At 35.5% G+C, this 25,027-nt stretch overlaps 1 protein-coding gene across 1 annotated transcript in view; it reads right to left on the bottom strand.

Annotated features, from left to right (window-relative positions):
* The window catches only part of GLRA3 (glycine receptor alpha 3), a 192,970-nt gene that overhangs the window by 99,350 nt on the left and 68,593 nt on the right, over positions 1-25,027 (bottom strand). The gene's annotated exons all lie outside the window — the stretch shown is intronic.

Here is a 25,027-nt window from a genome sequence, read left to right as displayed (position 1 = left end):
TTCTGCTCAAGAGTAAAAAGAAGGTAGACAGAAACTCAGATTTGTGATGTAAGTCATTTGCAATTGTAAAGTCTCCATGATCACAGCAGACAAATGACAGCTCTTAAAGCCTGTCTGCTGGCATTTCATCACTTTTCCCAGGACAAAAACTACTAGGAGAGAATTTCTATGAATATATCACTCCTTTTCTTAAGTTATCCTGATCCTTGTGAAACACAGTTTGCATCCTAAGGAGAGAGTCGAGGGGAAGCGGTGATGCCGTAGAAGAGAGATGTCAGATTATTGGAGGTGCATTCTGTTGGCTCTTTTGTTTTTCCTTAAACTTCCTATTTCACAGCAGCAAGAAAGAACAACCAATTTGATTGTATGAAGCTCCGTACAGGTTGTGAACCTAAAATATTTCTTTGAGAAATCCATAAATAAGGTATTTCCTCCATTCTGACTTTAGATTTACAGAAAAGTTGACCAAATAGTACCTGTTGTGTTGTTTCTGTAAACCTTTCCACCCGCCTTCCTCTAAGTTGATATCGTCTATAATAATAGCGTAGTTTTTGAAACCAGAAAACTAACATTGATACAGTACTATTAACCTGTCTACAGACTTACTGTGAATTCATGAGTTTTCTCTTTAATGTCCTTTGTTTTTTCATTTTTCTGGCCTAGGATCCAATCCAAGATCTCACATTGCATTTAGCTGTCCATAGTTTCTTCCAATCTGTGACAGTCCCTCAGCCTTTCTTGTGTTTTTTTTTTTTTTTGGGGGGGGGGGGGTCTTTCATGTCCTTGATGCTTTTGAAGCCAGTCATTTTAAAGAATTCCCCCCAGTTTGTTTATTCCATGTTTCCTCACAATTAGATTGGTATTATTTATTTTTAACAAGAAAGGATACTCTTCTCATTGCATCGTATCAGTGACATTCGATGTTGACATGTGTCATTATTGGTGATGTTAAGCTCGATTACTTCCATAAGATGGTATCTCCCAGATTTATTCACAGTAAAGTCATAGTGAAGTTTATTTGTTACTCTGCATTATATCTTGGGTCTCCCAACCCAAATCCTGACTGATTTCAAATATTTATTTGTTTCTGGTGAGGTGAAACATTACCTTGTTTCTATAAGTCAGGGGCATACAAAATTATTCTCATAGAAGCCTAAGGCATTTATAAAACATTTTGTCATTTCTGAAACTTGGATTTCATCTACGTAAAATAGACGTAAGTCAGGGTTGCTATAATTTTCACTCAAAAAACTATTGTTATTCACAGACATGTACCCCTGGGGATAAAAATATATGTTTATAAAAAATAAAAAATTAAAAAAAAAAAACTATTGTTAGAACAATGGTGTGTCTTAAAAGTGATAGCACCTTAGAATGACATGTAGACTCAGAGAAAGAATGAAGCCTTAAAGTTGAAGAATTAAACTCTATCTGGGTTACATTCAGAATTTATATTTTACATAATTGTAACCAAACTATATGGACCCTGCTGGGATATTTTGTATTATTAGTCATTAAATATTCTGGTTTTTCCCTACATTGTTCTTTCTTTGAAGATGAACTATATATTGTATGTTTTTAATGTATACAAAAAGATGACTTGAAATACATATACATAGAGAAATTATCATTAGAGTTGAGCAAATTAGCATAACTCCTCACTTAGTCACGTTTCTGTGTGTGCAATGAGAACACCTAAAATCTACTCTCTTAACACATATCTACTGTTCAGTACACTATTACCAGCTATATTCATCATGATGTGCAAGAGATCTTTAGACTTATTCATCTTATATTATTGCAACCTTATGCCCTTTGACCAACATCTTCACACTCCTGGGGTTATGGTAGCATTGAGTTTTTCTGCAGCAGAGTTCTGAGTTCCCATTTCCTATCACTAGTTTCATGCTTGTCGCAGGAACAAATATAGACTATTTAGTAAATAGTGCATATCTAGTACTTCACGGTGGCCCAGTTGCTGTGATTGTTTCTTGATTCCTACATTTCAGCAGTGTGTTTTTCTGGAGCCTACTGTTTTCCCATATTCCTGAATCAGGCAGGGGACAGCTTTGCTGACAAGCCAAATCTGTGGTATAATTCTTCTTTAGTTTTCCAGTAAATTTATGCACATCTAACTCCCAGTGTTAATTCCTTTTTCTGTGTGTGAAGTGGTTTCTGTTAGAACCACTGAACATCAACTGGATTAATATTTGTCACCAGGGATAAGGTGCAGGAATAAGAACCATGGACTATTTGAAAGCCATGCATATTTCAATTCCTGTATGGAAAGAACACTAGTAGTACATAGAAATCAGTGGGGAAATGAACTGAAATTTTTACCTAACACCATCCAAAATGAAGTGTACAATTATGCAGACAAAGTGTTAAACACTATAGCAAAATATAATGCCATAAGCATGAAGGACTCCATAAATGAGAAGTAGGCTATTTGCTTCTAATTAGGAGTTTAAAGAAAAACTATCCAGTTCAGAAATTTAAATTCTTGGGTTCTTAGTCATGGCTGGAGAATCAGGGATTTTTTTCATGATTTTCCTCAGAGTATCTAATCTTCTGTACCTTTATGGACGAGGATTCTATGCTGAAAACCAGATGCAAAGGATGAATCTGTGGGTTACTAAGCCAGAAAGCACATTATATTCTTTCTCTTACAAGGTATATAAATGTTAGGGCTTTGATCGGAAAGTGAAACTTCAACTGCTATAATGGTTAAAAAACGAAAAAAAAAAAAAAAAAAGGAGGATTTAGAAAGCTCCAAGTAAGCTGAATAACAAAACTCCACTGCCCCTCTGTTTGCAGAAGCAGCTCCTCCTCCCCAGTGTGATGAGAGATATGCCTATTCTCATTGTACTCCACCTCTAGCAACTATCATTGTCCCCACACCTCTACCTGGGATTAGATCTCTGACAACAGCCAAGAAACCAGTTATAGTCAATCCCAAGAAGAGAAGTTCTACACCCCAAGGAATTGCTAGGTGTTTCTAATTTATATGTGCATAAACACTTAGATGGGATAATAGATTCTGAGAGTACTAGACCATGGAGTGTTGAAATAAACTTTTAGGGTGGATTAAATTTATTGATATGGGTGTGTCAGGAGATTCTGGATTCAGTGTGTTAGAGAGCTAAGAATGGTTCCAACTGCTTGCTCATTTGGTTAACAGAAAGCTGGAAACAGTAGTGACCTGTGCTGATAAATTTGATATACTATACATTTGTTAGTCAATCATAGGACAACATATCCAAAGATGTAGGAAATAAGGGACATAGAAACAGATTTTAAATGTGTGACTAATTCATTCATTCCCCACAACTATGTATTCCAAGAAGACTCATGTATCAGGACTTTGAAAAATACACAAGTGAGTGAAGGAACAATGTTTTAAAACAGCACTGTGATGGCTATCCTCTTAAACTAGAGATATTGCTACTGAAATGTGCCCCCAGATTTCAATAGTGATCACTTTCAAAGTGTATCACTTGCATTATTTACTTAAACCCAGAGGCAAAATAGACATGATTACATAACTGGAGCAGAGTTGGAGTGGGTGTTCAGAACATGTGAATCATAGTGATCTCTGAATGTAGATGGTTGATTCATAGCCTTGAAATATAAAGGTAGTTCATTAAGGAAGATTCTACTTGTTCTGAACAATCAAAACAGCCATAAGGCTGACAAACAGGATTTATCTGAGTTACCAAGAAAGACACAAAAGCTCACTTAATTGAGTGAGTTCACAGTTTCAAGCTTTTCTGGAGTAGGACATCGCAAATGCCTGCCATCATTCTTCCTACAGAGACCCACAGCAATTTATTTTGACTGTATGTTGAGGAACAGGAAAGATGAAGAACAATGTTTCTGAGGACAATAGACCACCATTCTGAGTTAATTCCAGTTCCTAGATATACAAAATACTATTATTGTCAACTGGTCAGAGTAACAGGTTATGGGAGTCAGATAATAATGAAATTTTGAGGAGAATTTATCTCACATTGGCTCCAATGGTTCTGTGAATCCATTTTGTTGTATTTTGTAATTTCTCAAGTGAATGGCTGGATATGCATAAAGCCACCAATTGTAGAATTCCCATATAATATCTTTGACCTGTGGAGCAAGAATTATGAGGGTGTGAAGACTCATATGAAATTCTCTAAAGCCTTTTTCTTGCCAATATTCTTAGTGATGAGCAGTGTTGGGTCCTGAGGGAGCCAAAGGGATTACTCATTCAAATGTATGTATGATGGTGGAGAATGATTCTCTTAACACCCCCATTTAACTTTCCTTTTTTGGTTTACACAGAAGACACCTGAATCTTGGGAAAGTACAATGGATTTTCTTAATTTAATTCAGCTTATTACTTCAATTATAGCTGTTATTTCCCCATATGTACTCTCTTTGTTGGAGCAAACCAACAGAGCCATTGGCACCTGCTTTATGACAGATATATTAAATATATTTCTTCTAAATTTTTAAGCAGAGAATATCAGGAACATTTGCTTTTATCCAGTAGAAATATCTTTGCTGTTTTACAATCTCTGCAGCCGAGTTGATCATCCAACATCACAAGAATCCCAGTGGTCTGCTATATTGAAAATATCATGCTGCTAGAATAAATAGGTGAGTAAAAAATAGCAGATATTCTTATAAGAGCCAGAGAATAGGAGATAAACCCTAAGAAACTTCGACAATGTTTTAGGGCATCAATATATTAGAACCTATTTGGATATCTCTTTTAAAATGAGGAGCAACTTGCTTCCCTGCCAACAAGAAGAACAATACAGACTAGATGACTTTGAGTTATGGCAGCAACATATACCACATTTGAATGATGATAATTTAGCCCATTCATCAAGTAACCATGAAACTGCTAATTTTGCATAACAATCAACCTAGAGCTGCCTCTACCTAACCTGCCCACATTTTTTAAGTATTTTAATCTTTGCATTTTATCTATTTCCACATAAAATAACTAGTGTGTGTTTTGCTGTTATGTAATTCAACACTCAAAGATGGGAGAGAGATCGATTTGGAATTAACATCAGAGGTTGAAATGGTTGAGATGTTTGAATTTTTTCGAACTGTGGAGCAGATTTCATGTTTTGGCCAAGTCCCAGGTATATCCATGGAGGCAGGTGATTGAACACAAGTGAAAAAGATGTTTATTAAAGGTGAAGGTGTTGGATGTTGTGACCACTTAGAATTAAGGCAAGGGGCGAAGACTCTAGATCAGCTAGAGTCACTGATGGACAGAGTAACCACAACATTGGCATTTGACCAATCTAAGCAGGGAAGGAGTGTGGACAGTCAAGGATAGTAGCTTCAAAACAGGATGGAAGAAGTGTCTGGGAGTGGGATGAAGGAGTGAGGGAAACGTCTGACCTAAAGTTCATGGGTTATGGGAGATGTTTTCAAGGACTGAAGTAGTGAAGAGAGTCCTCCTTCAGGGACACCAAGAAAATGGAGATACTCTTTATCATATAGTTTGTGAATGTAGGAGTGAGGGGGGTGAGGAAAGGAGTAGGTAGGTGTGGAAAAAATTAAGTTGTCAAATAAGAAACAGTGATTCCAGAGGGGACAGTGGACAAATTAAGGAGGGAAAGAGGAAGTAAGAGATGGATCATAGGTGAGGAAAGCACACACCAGAATGATTTAAGTCAAGTGCTGTGGAAAATACATGGAATGTGAAACATGACATCGGTAACCAGCAACAAGCTTCTGAAAAAATAACCCCAAGACACATCCTTGTTAATGGGAGTGGGAGGAAGAGCAGAATAAAGGCCTGGTATATGGGTTCTGGGCATCTCTCTCTGTTGGAAGCTTAACAAATAAAGGGTTGATCTTGGGGATATTTTCAGGCAATTCTAAAAAAATTCCTCATGAAGAACTTTACCTCAGAGGTCTAAAACACTGTTTCTTCTATTTTTGAGTAAATTATACCTTTATAAAACCTTCTTCTTGTGTAGCCATGACAGCAATGTCATATGTACTATGGGTATCTCACAAAGATTTGTTGCCACTGGAACAGGGCTTGAGGAATAAACTACATGGGAAATATTTTGAGATCAATTTTATTAAACAGTGAAAGATGTGATACAACAGTGGTTATATGACTAAAAACAAAACATAAAACATAAATATTATCACAGAAGTAGAAAAGGAAGCAAATCTGGCCCTGTGTCAGACATGGAAAAAAACATCTGAAACAAATCTGAATATAATAACTATTAGTCCAAGGGGGTGTATGTATATATATATATGTGTGTGTGTGTGTGTGTGTGCAGGCACACATATAAAGTTTGAAAAATAACATCTAAAAAAAAGAAGTTAAAATTAGTAAGACAGAAAATGTAGCATGGCTTCCAGTCCATATGCATTACTAGCTTAGCAAATAGCTAGGAGCATAGAATGTATCTCTTTCCCCTCAGAATGCACAGTGCTTTTGTCCCATTTTCTCCTGCTGTTCTGTATGCTACCAAACAATGAGGATAAAATACTAGCCTTGGGCAATTGGACTCATGAGTACCCCTATAAATATGCACTTTGGAGTATACATTCTCAACAACAACAATATTCTTCCCAAGGGAGTAAAACTTGGTTCTTGGTAAATGAGAAAGAATGTTACTCCTTTTACATATAATTCAGAGATAAACACAGAGCATATAAACAGATAAATGGTATATCAGAAGTATTAAAATTTCATAGGGAGGGCAATTAGGGAAAATGATGTCTAAAAAGGCTCATTAGGGAGGCATAATGGGGAAACAAATGTCTGAGAAACACTGCCTTACAGAGAACTAAAGAAAAAGAAAAGTGAAGCAGAGCTTATTCAATTCTTTTTGGATCAGCTGTCAAATTTTGATTAATCATATTTAATTTTATAGCACATGGCTGAGGAATAGCAATTATCTTTACAGCAAGTTAAAATATGATAAAGAGTAATATATACTTCGAATCAGAATTTTTAACCATTTCTTGGGATATTTCTGGGAATGTATACACAATACACATGCGTATTATGGAATGTGTTTCTTGGGATGTGTACATAATACACATATAATACAGGATATATTAGAATTAAATGGTTTGTCAAAAGACTGAGTGAGCAGAAACCACAGGAAGACCTGCTATGGATAAGAAATGATTTTAGAAAAGAGAAAGTTGGTGAAAGAATAACCTAAAGCAAACAAAATTACTTCCACCAAGGAAGGGGGTTAAATTTCATCCCATTAGCTCAGAGAGCGATCACAGCTCTCTTACTACCTCTGGGGGGAGTCATGTACCAGGCCAGCGGCTTCCTGGAAGTCTGAAATTGACACATCACCTTCACCTCCCAGCACCATTAAGGGATGGAGGCAACACCAGGGGAGAGAGAGAGGGAGTTGAGAGTTCAGAAAGGGAAAAGTAGAGAGGAATTCTTCACTAATTCCAAAAAATCTATGGAAAGAAGTGTGCTGGTAGGGCTGGAAGACTTAATGGAGGACAAAGCACTCCCAAATTTACCCTAAGGGGAAAAATAAGCTTCACGATCATCTACAAATGAATTGAATGGGTTTCAGAGAAAGGGTTGCCCAGGACTCATCGGTGAATTTTTGCATTTTGTCTACTTCATGTTGATAAATGTTATAAACTCATTTTTGTTAATTATAAACATCTTAATATAACCTTATGAAAAGATTACTTGTCTTACGCTTTAACTAGCCTCTGGAGTGTTGGTCATATTCCAAGAAACTACTATGGAGAATTTTTAAAAGATGGTGCAGATCATAGTTTATATATATATATATTTTTTTCATAATAAATATATATAACCTTTATGCTCTCCCATAGGATAAATAGTTTGTGATCAAATCTTGATGAGATTGAGAACAAAATTACTTTCCTTACATTTTAAAAACCAAATCTTGAAGTCTAAACTCATTTGATACACAAACATACACACACACATGTCGTTGTTATGTAGGAATTTCCCATTTTCTAACTGACTCCCTAAACAACATGAACAGCTTAACTCTATGCCTGCATCTGTTCTATTTGACAGGGCACATGTGGCACACCCCCAAGTCCCTGTTGTCTGGCTTTTTTGAGCCCATGTGAAGCATAGTTAGTTGGCTTGTTTTGTAGATAGGCTGCTAGTTTCATCACCGCCATGGAAATGTATCATCTAACTGGTCTAGAGAGTGTCAGTGCTAACTTTAACTCATTCATCTGTCAGAGATTCAGCATCACAGCTGAAGAGCTATTTGCAATTTAAATTGATTGCCAAGTACTTAACATTAATTGACATGCTAAATTCATGACTAAGTAACAAATTATGACTAGTGCCAATCATCTTAGAGAACACAATTCCCTATCTTGCTGCCCATTTTATCTTGAGAGGTTGAAATGACATTTTGGAGAGTATTCTTTTAGAAAATCAAATTCTCTTAGAAAAAGGTGCCTGATAATAAATACCTTGAAGATGAATACCATTGCTATGAGCTGTTCATGAGAATCAGGTCTTCTATGCCATGTTAGGTGGCCAACAAGGGCATAATTGATCTGGTAAGAGTGAATTCTATACAACATCTTCCTCTAGAGAGGACCATGTGCAGATAATAGTCACTTTCCATTATAAATTAGCTTTAGTAAGCAGAGACGAGAGTTAAATTGACACTACATTTACCCCTATAATCTTCCTCATTTTTTCTTAACCCAAATATTTTAAATGTATAAACAAAATACAATTAACCTTTCAATCTGCATAGCCAGAGTAACAGGAAATTCTACAAAAGTCTATAAAAATACGTGGGTCCAATAAAAGAGAGAAATTGCAAAATTGTGTACTTGGCAATTCCCTTCACCACATAAAGCTTTCTTTCCTGTTGTTATTCATTTGTCTTTGGCAATTTCCCCTCTTAGAATTGGAAATATGCTTTTAAATATCATATTCATTTTAACAATGTTGCAGCATAATTAGGCAATTGTATTCTTTGTGGGATTCTTTATAAGAAACTTTACCTGTGTGAGCAGGATCTGCAAACTCTCTTTCTGAGACACAATGAATATAAGAATGCTCCTGTGAATGACTGCACAAGGCGGAGATGTATTTGTATTTCTGATGGGGTCACCAGGATGTGTAACCTTCATGCATACCTATCTTTCTGCAATCTTTCCCATAAATATGCTCTATTTCTTATTCATGCTTATAAATGATAGTTCAGAACACATTCATGCTGCCACTCACTGGTTACTCATGCTTGAAATTAAAAATCTTTCAGACCAATGCCATTGCTGTATTTGGTTAGGTTTTACCCATTACTCAAAGTAAGAAAAATAAGACAGTGAGGATAAGATGTTAGCAGACATAACCTTAATGTTAAATGAGTAGCAGGGTTTCCTAAAAGGAAATGAAATAGCATCCATCTAATCATATCTTACCTTAATATTATTAAATCTAAAAATATGAATTACATAGGAATAGTCATTGAATACTAATAAGACACTCATTAAATGAACCTTTACAAGTACTTAGGTCATTGACAATAGATTACAAAGGACCAATGACTCATTTTGGCAGTTTACAAAGACTGAAAAAAATGGACTTTCCTTCAAATTACACACATTTCTTTCTAATTGTCACTTTAAAAATATGGTTAAACCTGTTAATATCTGAAATTTTTTCTACTTGATATCTTAAATTTGTAAACATAATTCTTAATTACATAAGCACTATAAAATAGGAGCTTTAATTTCTTACCATAAAGAACTCTCCATACAAATCAGTTGCATTTCTCTACACCAACAGCAAGACAGAAGAAAGAGAAATTAAGGAGTCAATCCCATTTACAACTGCACCCAAAACCATAAGATACCTAGGAATAAACCTAACCAAAGAGACACAGAACCTATACTCAGAAAACTATAAAGTACTCATGAAAGAAATTGAGGAAGACACAAAGAAATGGAAAAATGTTCCATGCTCCGGGATTGGAAGAATAAATATTGTGAAAATGTCTATGCTACCTAAAGCAATCTACGCATTTAATGCAATTCCTATCAAAGTACCATCCATATTTTTCAAAGAAATGGAACAAATAATTCTAAAATTTATATGGAACCAGAAAAGACCTCGAATAGCCAAAGGGATATTGAAAAAGAAAGCCAACATTGGTGGCATCACAATGCCGGACTTCAAGCTCTATTACAAAGCTGTCATCATCAAGACAGCATGGTACGGGCACAAAAACAGACACGTAGATCAATGGAACAGAATAGCTAGCCCAGAAATAGACCCTCAACTCTATGGTCAACTAATCTTCGACAAAGCAGGAAAGAATGTCCAATGGAAAAAAGACAGCCTCTTCAATAAATGGTGCTGGGAAAATTGGACAGCCACATGCAGAAAAATGAAATTGGACCATTTCCATACACCACACACAAAAATAGACTCAAAATGGATGAAGGACCTCAATGTGCGAAAGGAATCCATCAAAATCCTTGAGGAGAACACAGGCAGCAACCTCTTCAACCTCAGCCGCAGCAACATCTTCCTAGGAACAACGCCAAAGGCAAGGGAAGCAAGGGCAAAAATGAACTATTGGGATTTCATCAAGATCAAAAGCTTTTGCACAGCAAAGGAAACAGTTAACAAAATCAAAAGACAACCGACAGAATGGGAGAAGATATTTGCAAACGACATATCAGATAAAGGACTAGTGTCCAGAATCTATAAAGAACTTAGCAAACTCAACACCCAAAGAACAAATAATCCAATCAAGAAATGGGCAGAGGACATGAACAGACATTTCTGCAATGAAGTCATCCAGATGGCCAACAGACACATGAAAAAGTGCTCCATATCACTCGGCATCAGGGAAATACAAATCAAAACCACAATGAGATATCACCTCACACCAGTCAGAATGGCTGAAATCAACAAGTCAGGAAATGACAGATGCTGGCGAGGATGCAGGGAAAGGAGAACCCTCCTACACTGTTGGTGGGAATGCAAGCTGGTGCAGCCACTCTGGAAAACAGCATGGAGGTTCCTCAAAATGTTGAAAATAGAACTGCCCTATGACCCAGCAATTGCACAATTGGGTATTTACCCTAAAGATACAAACGTAGTGATCCAAAGGGGCACGTGCACCCGAATGTTTATAGCAGCAATGTCCACAATAGCCAAACTATGGAAAGAACCTAGATGTCCATTAACAGATGAATGGATCAAGAAGATGTGGTATATATACACAATGGAATACTATGCAGCCATCAAAAGAAAAGAAATCTTGCCATTTGCGACAACATGGATGGAACTAGAGCGTATCATGCTTAGCGAAATAAGTCAAGCAGAGAAAGACAACTATCCTATGATCTCCCTGATATGAGGAAGTGGTGATGCAACATGGGGGCTTAAGTGGGTAGGAGAAGAATAAATGAAACAAGATGGGATTGGGAGGGAAACAAACCATAAGTGACTCTTAATCTCACAAAACAAGCTGAGGGTTGCTGGGGGGAGGGTGTGTGGGACAAGGGGGTGGGTAATGGACATTGGGGAGGGTATGTGCTTTGGTGAGTGCTGTGAAGTGTGTAAACCTGGTGATTCACAGACCTGTACCCCTGGGGATAAAAATATATGTTTATAAAAAATAAAAAATTAAAAAAAATGGTTAAAACTGTAAAAAAAAAAAAAAAAAGAACTCTCCATACAATTTTTTTTTTTTAAAGAGAGCCAAAAAAAGAACACATGTCCACACATGTGTGTGGGCTAGTTGGGTAGGGGTAAGGGCAGAGGGAAAGGAAGAGATTCAGGTTCAGCACAGAGCCCATTGTGGCAATCTATCTCACAACCCTGAGATTGGAACTCAAGCCAAAACCAAGAGTCAGATGCTTAATTGCTTAAGCCACCCAGGTTCCTCCATATAAAATTTTAACATTTTAATGAACTTATCTCTCTATCAATACGGCTGAAGAAGCAAATGCTTTCTGAGGAAAGATAAAATTGCAAGGAATTTTTTTTTTTTTGCAAGAAAATTTTTGTATAATAAAAGCCATGTTTATTTGAGCAAAGTTAGAAAACAATAACTTGATTATATAATTAGAGATTGTGGCACCAATTTAAAACAGTGACCAGAACACAGAACTGCAAAAATAAGTCATATTGGGGGTGCCTGGCTGGCTGAGATCTATTAAGTGTCTCACTTTGGCTCAGGTCATGATCTCAGGATCCTGGGATCAAACCCCACTTTGGGATCCTTGCTCAGCAGCATCTGTTTCTCTCTCTCCCTCTGCCCCTCCCCCCACTTGTGCGTTCATGCTCTCTCTCTCTCTCAAATACATAAGTAAAAATTTTTCTTAGATCATATTGCAAAACAATACAATAACAAAAAGTTTTTACACTGTGACAACAACACAGTAGCAATGTTTTCTTTCTGGAAAAAATACTCTTTGTTAGCCAGAATACATGTATACATATATTCAACAATATATATTTAAGAGCTACTTTGTGCTAAGGATTATCCCAGTTGTTAATGGTATAATAATGAATATTGCTGACTGGATTGCTGTTCTATGGAGCCTATAATAAAAAAATTCTAAATAAATGTTGATGGATTTAAACAGAATATTAAAAAGATGAAGAACACTTAAGACTAAACTGGATAAAATAATAAATGTCAATGAAGCTTCTTTGTTAAATCAATATAAGGAGTTAAATATCATCTTTAAAAGCCAAATAAAGTAGTATAAGAAAAACTTACCATCATCATAGTGTGTGAATGAATTGCCTTTATATAAGTCATTGAGGTATTTGCTGTGAAGTAATCTAAAATGGATTGATATGAAATTTCAGCTTTTGGGGGATTTTTACGGATTTCCAATAATTTATCAGTCACAATCCTTAAGTTGAGGGAATGTGCAGCACAGAAATATAAAGAGATCGAAATTCTGATTGAGAAAATGAAGTACTGAATATTTAGTGTAATAGGTTTTACAGAAAGAACAAATGCTGAGATAAAAATTGAGTATTATTATTCTTAAAAGATTAATATCAATCATAGATTTAGAAAGCAGCAAAAATTCCTAGCAAATAAAAGAAATCCATATGTAAACTAAGAAAAAGAGGAGCTAAAGCAGAAAGAATAATGAAAGGAATGAAAATGGTGCCATTAGCAAGATCCCCTCAGATGAAATGATATGGAATTGTAAATAGGTTTATGTCAATAATTTGAAATTTTTAAAGAAATGGAAAAACTTCTTAATAAACAAAACCTTTACAAAGTGTACACAGTAGAAAAAGTGAATAGTCCTCTATCTGTTCAAGAATAGAATCTATAATTTTAATCTTTTCCCAAGTAGAATGACTGGCACAGATGGCATTACTAGTAAATTTTACCAAATACTTAAGGAATGAATATTTACCAACTAATTTTTTGAAGCTAGTGTAATACTGATACCACATACTGCTCTTGACAATGCAAGAAAATTATAGTTCAATATCCAAAATGAATATAGCATCAAAAATCCTAAACCAAATGCCAGAAAATCAAATCCAGCAATAAATAAAAAGATGAATCAATTATGATCAAATGGGATTTATTCCAGAACTACAAAGATGATTTTCTACTTGAAAATCAATATATATTTGATTGATTTAAATATAACTCATTATACTAACAGAATGAAAGAGAAAAGCCAGTAATTTCCATGAATGCTGAGATAGCACTGGATAAAGTTTAATGCCTGTTTGTGACTAAAAAAACAAAAACCAAACCAAACAAACAAACAAACAAACAAATAAAAACAACTCAGTATACAAGTAATGGAAGAAACCTTCCTCTGTTTGATAAAGAGAACTTAGGAGAAATCTATACCTAATACCATTTTTTTAAAAAGATTTTATTTACTTCAGAGAGAGAGCACAAGCATGGGCAGTGTGAGAGTAGAGAGAGAAGCAGGCTCCCCACTGAACAGGGACCCCAACATGGGATTAAATCCCAGAACCCTGGGATCATGACCTGAGCTAATGGCAGACACTCAATTAACTAAGCCACAGAGGCACCCCAGTTAATACCATTCTTTATTTTTTTTTTAAATAAGATTTTATTTATTTATTTTACAGAGAGAGGGAGAGAGAAAACAAGCAGGGGGAGCAGCAGAGGGAGAGAGAAAGGCAGACCCCCCACTAAGTAGGGAACCTGATGCAGGGCCGGATCCCAGGAACCTGGGGTCATGACCTGAGCCGAAGGCAGATGCCTAACCAAATGAGCCACCCAGTCACCCCAATACCATTCTTTTTTTTTTTTTTTTAGATTTTATTTATTTATTTGACAGAGAGAGATTACAAGTAGGCAGAGAGGCAGGCAGAGGGAGAGAGGAGGAAGCAGGCTCCCTGTTGAGCAGAGAGCCCGATGCGGGACTCGATCCCAGGACCCTGAGATCATGACCTGAGCCAAAGGCAGCGGCTTAACCCACTGAGCCACCCAGGCGCCCACCTTGATACCATTCTTAATTGCAAAATATTGTATCCTCTTCACTGACATCAGAAAGAAAAAAAAAAGTGGTCATTCTCTATCCATTTTATTTATCATTGTACAGGACTTGTGAACCAGTGCAATGAGATAGGAGGGAAAGAGGAAGAGAAGGAGAGAGGGAGGAAGAGAGATTTAAATCCTAAAGACTAGAAAGGAAGATGTATAAATCTCTTGTCAGTTTGTTGAACATATTCATAGAAAATACAAAGAAATTGGCAAACTACTACTGGAACTACCTAGATTATCAAATTCTCAGGATATATGTCCATATTCCAAGATCTAATTGTCTACAAATTCATAGAAACAATTGAAAAATAAAATTTAAATTATAACATTTGCACACACATACCTCCACACATTTCTAAGCTCTGTATGCTGGGAGAGCCTAGAAACAATGACACTTGTGTAGCAATGACTATACCTAGTAACCAGATCTGGGTTTCTAATACTGTTCTTCAATAAAAAGAACCAGGGATCCTTGGAGAAACTGCTGATTCCAGGGCTTGAGCAGGGCATATACAAGATGAGTCTGGAACATCATGTGGTGGCAGGATGCATGAAACTACACACAACCAAAATGATGGGGATACGTGAAAAGGACACAGAATTCTGTCAACTGAATGAGCACCCAATGTCCAAAACTGGAATGATTTGAACATCGTAGATAATGTAGTATTGAACTATAACCCAAAGTGTAAAATTAATATCCATGAACCCATACTGGTATAAATAAATCACTGGTCTCCAGAAAATAAACTGAGGGTTACCAAAAGGAGGGAGATGGGGTACCGGGATGATGGGTATAAAGGAAGGCATGTGTTGTGATGAGCACTGGGTATTATATGCAATTAATGAACTGCTGAACACCTACATCAAAAACTAATGATGTACTGTATGTTGGCTAACTGAACATAATAAAAAAGTCACTGGACAAATAAATGCAGAAGGATAGATAAATGTCTTACATAGACAAATGCCTAATAATATGCAGATATGATCCCCTAAGGGGGTGGAAAATAATTCTCCCTTATCCTTAAGTATAGTCTGTGCACTGCTTTCCCAAAGAATACTGTATGGAGAAGGACAAGTGAAGTCGGACAAGTCCTTGCTAATGAGAGTATACACGGTCCTACGTCATAGCACACACCCTGGATATAAAGTAAGGACAGCAGCACTTTACTTCTGTGGTCCTCCTTCCCAAATCTCATGATTCCAGCCTAGTCATAAGAAAAACATCAACCGAGAGACACTCCACAAAGCACCTGACCCATACTCGAAATTGTTAAGGCCATAAAATACAAGGAAAGTGTAAGGAAACATGACACCGAAATTTAACATAGTATCCCAGATTGGTTCTGGGACAGAAAATAGACATTAGAACTAATAAGGAAATACTAAAAAATGTATAGATTTCAGTTAATAATAATGTATCAAATGTGTGTTCATTTGTTGTGACAAATGTATCATACTAATGAAAAATGCTAATAAGAGAGGACAGTGGGAAGGAGGTATGGAGGCCCTCTAAAAAGTCTTTGTAACTTTTCTGTAGATCTGAAACTATTCTAGAGTAAAACATTATTTTTAAAAATTAAAAAAATAACATTTATAACCACACATCAATACTTAGGAAAAAATCAAGTATCTGACAAACTCTAAAAAAATGTAGCTGACAATAACTGAAGACAAATAATTTGATACACTAATTCATGGATTGGAAGATTAATGCCCATTTGGGGGGTTGTTTTGTAGTTAATGATTTCTCTGTTCTCCTGAAAAAGGAGAATTCTTTTTCCTTTTTCTGGTAAAGGATATCTATACCAAACTCAAACAAACATCTATGCATTTTGGAAATGCTAGAAATATCCCCTTTAATGCCAGGGAACAATATAAATTTCACTCAATATTGTTTTTGCTAAAACAGCAAGACAAGTAAAAGATGGAAAGCATATACAGACCAAGAGGACCAAATTAACATATTATTGTGAGACAAAACGATTGCATGAGGGAACTGGAAAGTCTTAGGGCTAACAAGAAAGCATATTAAAACAATATACAAAACAATCATATTCCTATATACTAGCAATAATTAGAAAATATAACTAAAATTTTGCTATTTTAAAATACATGTTTTAAAAATAAAGGAGAATTTATTAATATTAAAACATATGCAAGGAATTTATGAGAAATTATATGTTTTGTTGAATAATACTAATATTTAAGTAAAAAGATACATTATATACATGGACGGGGTTAAGTGTCTGATTCGATTTTAGCTCAGGTAATGATCTCAGGGTCGTGAGATCAAGCTCTGCGAGCTCTCTGTTGGGCCCAGTGCTCAGTGGGGACTCAATATTTTAAGGTGAGAGTTCTCTCAAAACAATTTCACATAGCTAATTCAAGTTTATTTTGTGGAACTTGACAAGATAATTCTAAAATGTATATGAAAAAAAAAAACTTCCAAGAAGAGTCAAGAATACTTTGAAAAAGAATAAACTGTATGTTTGGAAAGTTGTCCTACTAAATATCAACTCCAGTTTAAAGCTATATTAAAGAAGACTACAATTTTGGTGCATTGACCATTGGGACAAAATTAAGAATTCTGAAACAGACTCATTCAATACATATGGATATGTATGAATATATGTGAATATATATGACAGAGGTACAATTGTAAATTAGTAGAAGTCATTATTCAATTGTGAAATAAAAAATAAATATCTACTGCATATCATATATATGTATACAACTGCACAAAATTCCAGGTGGACTGAAACCTAAATAGGAAAAGCAAAATGCTTTTAGGAGAAAATATAGAAAATGTTTTTATGTACTTGGATGAGGGAAGGATTTCTTCAGACAAAGCACAAACCAGTGAGTAAAAACTAGGTTAGATTTTGTAAATTAAAATTGAAATAATTTATACATCAAAAGACATCATGAACACACTGGAAAAAAAGCAAAATTGCTATTTAAAATGCATGTAACAGAGCATTCTTCAGAATAATATATCTGTGTGTGAGTAGTGTAGGTTAGTGTGTACATTATAAAAGCAAACAAGTATAAATGTAGAAAAGACAAAAAGGGATTCTGCACAAAGGACATAAAAATGGCAAGAAAAAAAAATTTTTCAAGAAAAACATGTAACCACACTATTAATTAAAGAAGTACATAATAATGGCAATTATATCCAGAGGGAGTAAATATTAATTATGGGAGATGTAAAACAATAGAAGATCTAATAAAATTAATAGTAGGTGTTTAAGACAGAATGCCCACTTTGGAGCACAATTTAGTAATATTTGAGTCAAATAGTTTCACTTCTGAGAATATAACCTTGGACCAAATAATTCCATTCCTGGGTGTATACCCTATAGAATATTTGCATATGCATATTAGAGGAAAATGTACAATAATTTTTCAATCCAGAGTTTTGTAGGAGTAAAAACGTTAAAAACATCAAAATTTCCAGCAAATGTAGAATGAATAAGTACAATATAAATACAATATGGAATACTCCCTGAAATGAAAATGAACGGAAGAGTCAAAGGCTTATGTCAAAAACCGTAAATTTGAACCAGAAAATCAAATTACAAGTGGATACTACAGTATGGTTGTTTTGTTCATGTTTTCATAATTGTAGAATGGAATTTTATCTCTTGATATCAAGTTCAGGAACAAAGCTTCTTTGGAAAGGTAGGGAGGCAGTGTTTGGGGCAAAAGGACATGGTCAGCTTTAATTTATTTTTAATGTTTAATTTCTTAAAATGATAGACACATGAATGTAACTTATATTCCCTTTTGCACAGGTAATAACTCTATTTGATAAAAGCAATATTATTTGATAAAAATATACTTATAAAAAAGAATGTGAAGGATTTTCCATTAAGAATATGAAAATGGGAAAACCCAAAAGACTCCACTCCAAAACTGCTAGAACTTATACAGGAATTCAGTAAAGTGTCAGGATATAAAATCAATGCACAGAAATCAGTTGCATTTCTCTACACCAACAGCAAGACAGAAGAAAGAGAAATCAAGGAGTCAATCCCATTTACACCCAAAACCATAAGATACCTAGGAATAAACCTAACCAAAGAGGCACAGAATCTATACTCAGAAAACTAGAAAGTACTCATGAAAGAAATTGAGGAAGACACAAAGAAATGGAAAAATGTTCCATGCTCCTGGATTGGAAGAATAAATATTGTGAAAATGTCTATGCTACTTAAAGCAATCTACAGATTTAATGCAATTCCTATCAAAGTACCATCCATATTTTTCAAAGAAATGGAACAAATAATTCTAAAATTTATATGGAACCAGAAAAGACCTCGAATAGCCAAAGGGATATTGAAAAAGAAAGCCAACGTTGGTGGCATCACAATGCCGGACTTCAAGCTCTATTACAAAACTGTCATCATCAAGACAGCATGGTACTGGCACAAAAACAGACCCATAGATCAATGGAACAGAATAGAGAGCCCAGAAATAGACCCTCAACTCTACAGTCAACTAATCTTCGACAAAGCAGGAAAGAATGTCCAATGGAAAAAAGACAGCCTCTTCAATAAATGGTGCTGGGAAAATTGGACAGCCACATGCAGAAAAATGAAATTGGACCATTTCCATACACCACACACAAAAATAGACTCAAAATGGATGAAGGACCTCAATGTGCGAAAGGAATCCATCAAAATCCTTGAGGAGAACACAGGCAGCAACCTCTTCAACCTCAGCCGCAGCAACATCTTCCTAGGAACAACGCCAAAGGCAAGGGAAGCAAGGGCAAAAATGAACTATTGGGATTTCATCAAGATCAAAAGCTTTTGCACAGCAAAGGAAACAGTTAACAAAATCAAAAGACAACCGACAGAATGGGAGAAGATATTTGCAAACGACATATCAGATAAAGGACTAGTGTCCAGAATCTATAAAGAACTGAGCAAACTCAACACCCAAAGAACAAATAATCCAATCAAGAAATGGGCAGAGGACATGAACAGGCATTTCTGCAAAGAAGACATCCAGATGGCCAACAGACACATGAAAAAGTGCTCCATATCACTCGGCATCAGGGAAATACAAATCAAAACCACAATGAGATATCACCTCACACCAGTCAGAATGGCTAAAATCAACAAGTCAGGAAATGACAGATGCTGGCGAGGATGCAGAGAAAGGGGAACCCTCCTACACTGTTGGTGGGAATGCAAGCTGGTGCAGCCACTCTGGAAAACAGCATGGAGGTTCCTCAAAATGTTGAAAATAGAACTGCCCTATGACCCAGCAATTGCACTATTGGGTATTTACCCTAAAGATACAAACGTAGTGATCCAAAGGGGCACGTGCACCCGAATGTTTATAGCAGCAATGTCCACAATAGCCAAACTATGGAAAGAACCTAGATGTCCATTAACAGATGAATGGATCAAGAAGATGTGGTATATATACACAATGGAATACTATGCAGCCATCAAAAGAAATGAAATCTTGCCATTTGCGACAACATGGATGGAACTAGAGCGTATCATCCTTAGCGAAATAAGTCAAGCAGAGAAAGACAACTATCCTATGATCTCCCTGATATGAGGAAGTGGTGATGCAACATGGGGGCTTAAGTGGGTAGGAGAAGAATAAATGAAACAAGATGGGATTGGGAGGGAGACAAACCATAAGTGACTCTTAATCTCACAAAACAAACTGAGGGTTGCTGGGGGGAGGGGGTGTGGGACAAGGGGGTGGGTAATGGACATTGGGGAGGGTATGTGCTTTGGTGAGTGCTGTGAAGTGTGTAAACCTGGTGATTCACAGACCTGTACCCCTGGGGATAAAAATATATGTTTATAAAAAATAAAAAATTTAAAAAAAAAAAGAATCTGATAATGGACACTATAAATTTTGTATGCCATACTGGCTTAGATTTCTTTGGAGATTATAATGATCTAACCATTCAAAGTAGCATCTACCTATGTATGATTATTATTGCAACTAAAGTATGAATGCATAACTTATGTGAAAAACTGAGAAAATGTATAGTTTGAGATCACAGCAGACCTTCAGATACTTTTACCCAACCCCACCATATATCTGTCTACAGACACCTGAAAAATGATTACATCAAAACATTTAATCTATTTTGTTTTATTTTGTAAAAATAAGTCTTTCTATCGACACTAGTGACAAGTAATGGTTCAATGAGTAAATATTGACTTAAGGCACATAGCCGAGCAGTTCTCAAACTCTCTAACATATGTGTAACAAGATGGAGAGCCATCTGTTTTCTGAAGATAGGAGGGTAAGCCTGAATATATATGCAGTTTGAGACACTGCATCTACACACACCCAAATTACTACATTCATAAATAAGTTTGTTTGTTTGTTTGTTTTTTTAAAAAACCCAAATTACAAATGCTTTCATCCTGGCATTTTAGCCTTCTCCACAACTCCTAACAGGTTTGCAGGAGTCACATTAATGGGGAGAGCTTAAGCTCCCCTCTAGAAGCAATAAAAACAATCATGAATGAGCTCCTTTTGCTACCACACATTTAGACGGCAGGACAGACTCATGTCCCTTATCAAGGCCATGTTACAAAAGGGGAACAGGAATGACTCATGATGGTGGTAAACCAGTTTCATCTTGAATTTATTTATTTATTTTTTTCAATAACTTTGCTTTCTAATTGTTGTGAAATCAAGAATGTGAACTTGAGGGCGCCTGGGTGGCTCAGTGGGTTAAGCCTCTGCTTTCAGCTCAGGTCATGATCTCAGGGTCCTGGGATTGAGTCCCACATGGGGCTCTCTGCTCAGCAGAGTGTCTGCTTCTCCCTCTCTCTCTGCCTGCCTCTCTGCCTATTTGTGATCTCTGTCTGTCAAATAAATAAATAAAATCTTTTTTTTTTAAAAAAAGAAGAATGTGAACCTGGAATAATGGAGGCTGAATATGTCCTTAGAGAATCTCATTATATATGACAAATGACACAGATATAAGATAAATAAGGAAGTTTAAAATTTATAGATTATCTAAAGAAAAAATTTGATAATTATATGTCAAGAATAATAAGACTGTGCTCAAGTGAGAAGGGTTGGTTCTATAATAAGTTAATTGGACAAATAAATTGGGAAATGGTGAGTTTCATGGACAAAAATAAATTAGAATTTATGTTCTTGGAAAGATATACATAATTTTTTTTTTATTTGAGGGGAAGTGGAGAGGGGCAGAGGGAGAGACAGAATCCCGAGCAGACTTCCTGCTGAACAGGGAGCCAGGTGATGCCTGGGGTTTGATCTCAGAGCCCTGAGATCATGACCTGAGCTGAAATCAAGAATAGGACTTTATTGACTGAGCCACCCAGTCATCCCAAGCACACAAAAATATTTTAAAAAATAAGTTTGGTACAAGAATAAAATGCAAAATACTTTAAAATCTTGAATTAATTTTCAAAACAAATGGGTAAGCATGTAGAATATCTACTAGAGAAATCTTCTCAAGAATAAAATAATTACCTCAAATGGAACAAAATGAATTTTAAGATGGGGAGAGATAAAATTGTGAAAAAGTAGACCAGCAGAGGGGAGCTTAATATTTTTGACAATTAAGGTCTTTGTTAAGTGGAGATCTATATATTGGGAGATTTATTCAGATTCATTTTAAATATGAGATCTCAGGTACAAAGAGAGCCATAAATGAACATAGGTAATTTGAAATACCATCCTCACAATTTTAATATATTGTCTTAGTTAAGTTACACTATTTGTATTATAAAAACAAAAATAGGGGCACCTGGGGAGTTCAGTGGGTTAAACCTCTGCCTTAGGCTCAGATCATGATCTCAGGATCCTGGGATCCAGCCCTGCATTTGGCCTGTCTGCTCAGTGGGGAGCCTGGTTTCCCCTCTCTCTCTCTCTCTGCCTGCCTCTCTGCCTACTTGTTTCCCCCCCGCCCCTCTCTCTCTCTGCCTGCCTCTCTGCCTTCTTGTGTAATCTCTCTCTCAAATAAGTAAATAAATAATCTTTTTTTTTTTTTTAAATAAACTATATAAGATATGTAAATATTTTGGGGGACACCTGGGTGGCTCAGTGGGTTAAAACCTCTGCCTTCAGCTCAGGTCATGATCTCAGGGTCCTAGGATCAAGTCCCACATGGAGCTCTCCGCTCAGCAGGGAGCCTGCTTCTCCCTCTCTCTCTGCCTGCCTCTCTGCCTACACAATGCACAGATCTTTGTCTGTCAAAATAAATAACTTAAAAAAAAGATATGTAAATATTTTTAAGAATCTATAAATACTTTTATAAAAACAAAATAATATTACAGCAAATAAACTAATGGACAAAGTTTAGCTACAGAGCTACAAAGTTTTCTACAGATGGTAGAAACTGAATAAAATTCATCAAGTTAATCAAGTAGTAGGAAAGTATTCTATGAATCTTAAGGTAGAAATATAATAATAAGTTTTAATTTTCTCCATTTCTATGTGTATGGACACCATGTTGCAGCTTTTCTATCTGATACCATTAAAAATTCTACAGATATTGAATTTGATTGAATTGAATCTACTTATAATAATAGAAGTAATATCACCTGTTAAAAAGTTTAGAAGACTAAAAAGAAAGATACCAAGATGAACATAGTAAATTTTATAATACTTAACCTCCAAGATGTTTGATTAATGTTCATTGATGTTGCTTGTGATTCTGAAGAGAAAAGTGATACATGCTAAAAATGACTTAAAAAAAAACACATTATGATAGAATATGTAGGAATGAAAAGGATTTCTATGTTAGAGAAAGGAAATAAAACCGAGTAAGAGTCACTGAGAAACTGTATTTGCAATATTCTGCAAGATTTTTGTGTAATATTATTTTATAAAGGGAGTCTAAAATGATTACAGGTAAGAAATTTAGCAGGTGCAGTCATCCTCTAGATCATGTGCTACAACCATTTAGTAAATAGACTGATGAATTGTATTATAAAAAGAAAATACCCTCAAAGAACCTGACAATCTTTCTGGTTTTAGAGAAGGAAATCTGGCCATGTCTTCCCTTTTCTCCCAAGTCTTTTCCTCCATCCCGCAAAGACAAGTAAGGCTGTAAATTTTCCCCACTATTGCTGTTGGCAGTATTTTGTGGAAACAGTTTTGCAAAAGAGAAAAGTATAAACATATTTTTAGGGTTTTGAGATTATACAATTTGTGTAGCAGCTATTAAAATGAACAAGTTGCCAGGGCTCAAAATACAATTTGGAAAGTCTAAGTAAAAAAAAAGCAGAGATTCCTTCATCTTTAAATATGATTTGAACTAAAATGTACAGTAGAGGAGCAGAATTTTCCACCCCAAAATGTGTCTCTTTGGTATATGAATTATTTTAGGTTGTTTTTTTTTTAAGAAAAAAAAAAAAAAACTTGACGTTTTTCTTTTTGCTAACTGGCTAAAAGAATTTAGATAGAGGACCTGTTCCAAGAAGGAAGCTAGCACCGTAGATAACCATAGGTATAATATGAACTAGGCCTGGTAAATAGGTAGGAACCTGGCAAGGCCAAAGTCCTCTCAATGGTCAATTGTTTCTGAATGGTCCAGCAAACAATTATTCAAAAAACATTTATTCTTTTTCACCTTCCTGTGAATTGTTTTCCTTCCATTTGCAGTCCCAGACTCCTATCTCTTTCTCCCTAGTTCAGAATGGCATATATACCACATTTTGCCTGTCTTTGGAATCTCTTGTGTTTATGTATGCTATTAAATTGGATTCCCCTCTGTTAGCTGCCTCATGTCAATTTAATTCTTAAACCAGCCAAAAGAATCTTGAAGGGTAGATGAAAATTTTTCTCCCCAATAATAGAAATGCAGGATATAAATCAAACCAAATACTCAGTGAGAGTCCAGAATATGTCAAAGCCTTAAACAAGATTATAGTCATTTTAGAGTCAGAATTGCATTGGAACACCACTGTGCTTAAGCAAGCAAATGGTATGCATTTTCTCTGTTTACACAAACAAACACACATTCATGTTAATGTATACACTGTAGTTAAGATAATTCTATATAATGCCCAAAAATGTAAATTCAGTTCTTCTTCACTGATACTTTTATTGTAGTTATATTATATTGTTTGATAAAACCACATAGATGCCTCTAAATGACTAAATATTGCACACATGAGGAAAAGAGAAATTTTTAAAAAAGACACTTCAGTAAGTTCTCTTCCTGTTAAGATATATTCTTTACACAGACACATGCATGCACTTGTATACATACACACACCTTTATGTCCACCCATAATAATTTACATATTAGATTATTTTTCCTTAGAAAATTTGCTATCAAGTCATTCTGAGATATGCACAATGAGCATAAATCGATGCTTAATAATGGTTTTGGAAGCTAATAAATCTTTAAGTATTTCACATTCTATTTTAGATAAAATCAACTTTGAAAATTAATGCAAATTATACTTGCTAAATTTAGGAGTGGAGTATAATTCTAGGTAACTTAAAAACCACCATAC

The sequence above is a fragment of the Mustela nivalis genome, assembly GCF_964662115.1.
Source record: "Mustela nivalis genome assembly, chromosome: 4".
In the NCBI taxonomy this organism is placed as follows: domain Eukaryota; kingdom Metazoa; phylum Chordata; class Mammalia; order Carnivora; family Mustelidae; genus Mustela; species Mustela nivalis.
This window is presented reverse-complemented; position numbering and strand designations above follow the sequence as displayed.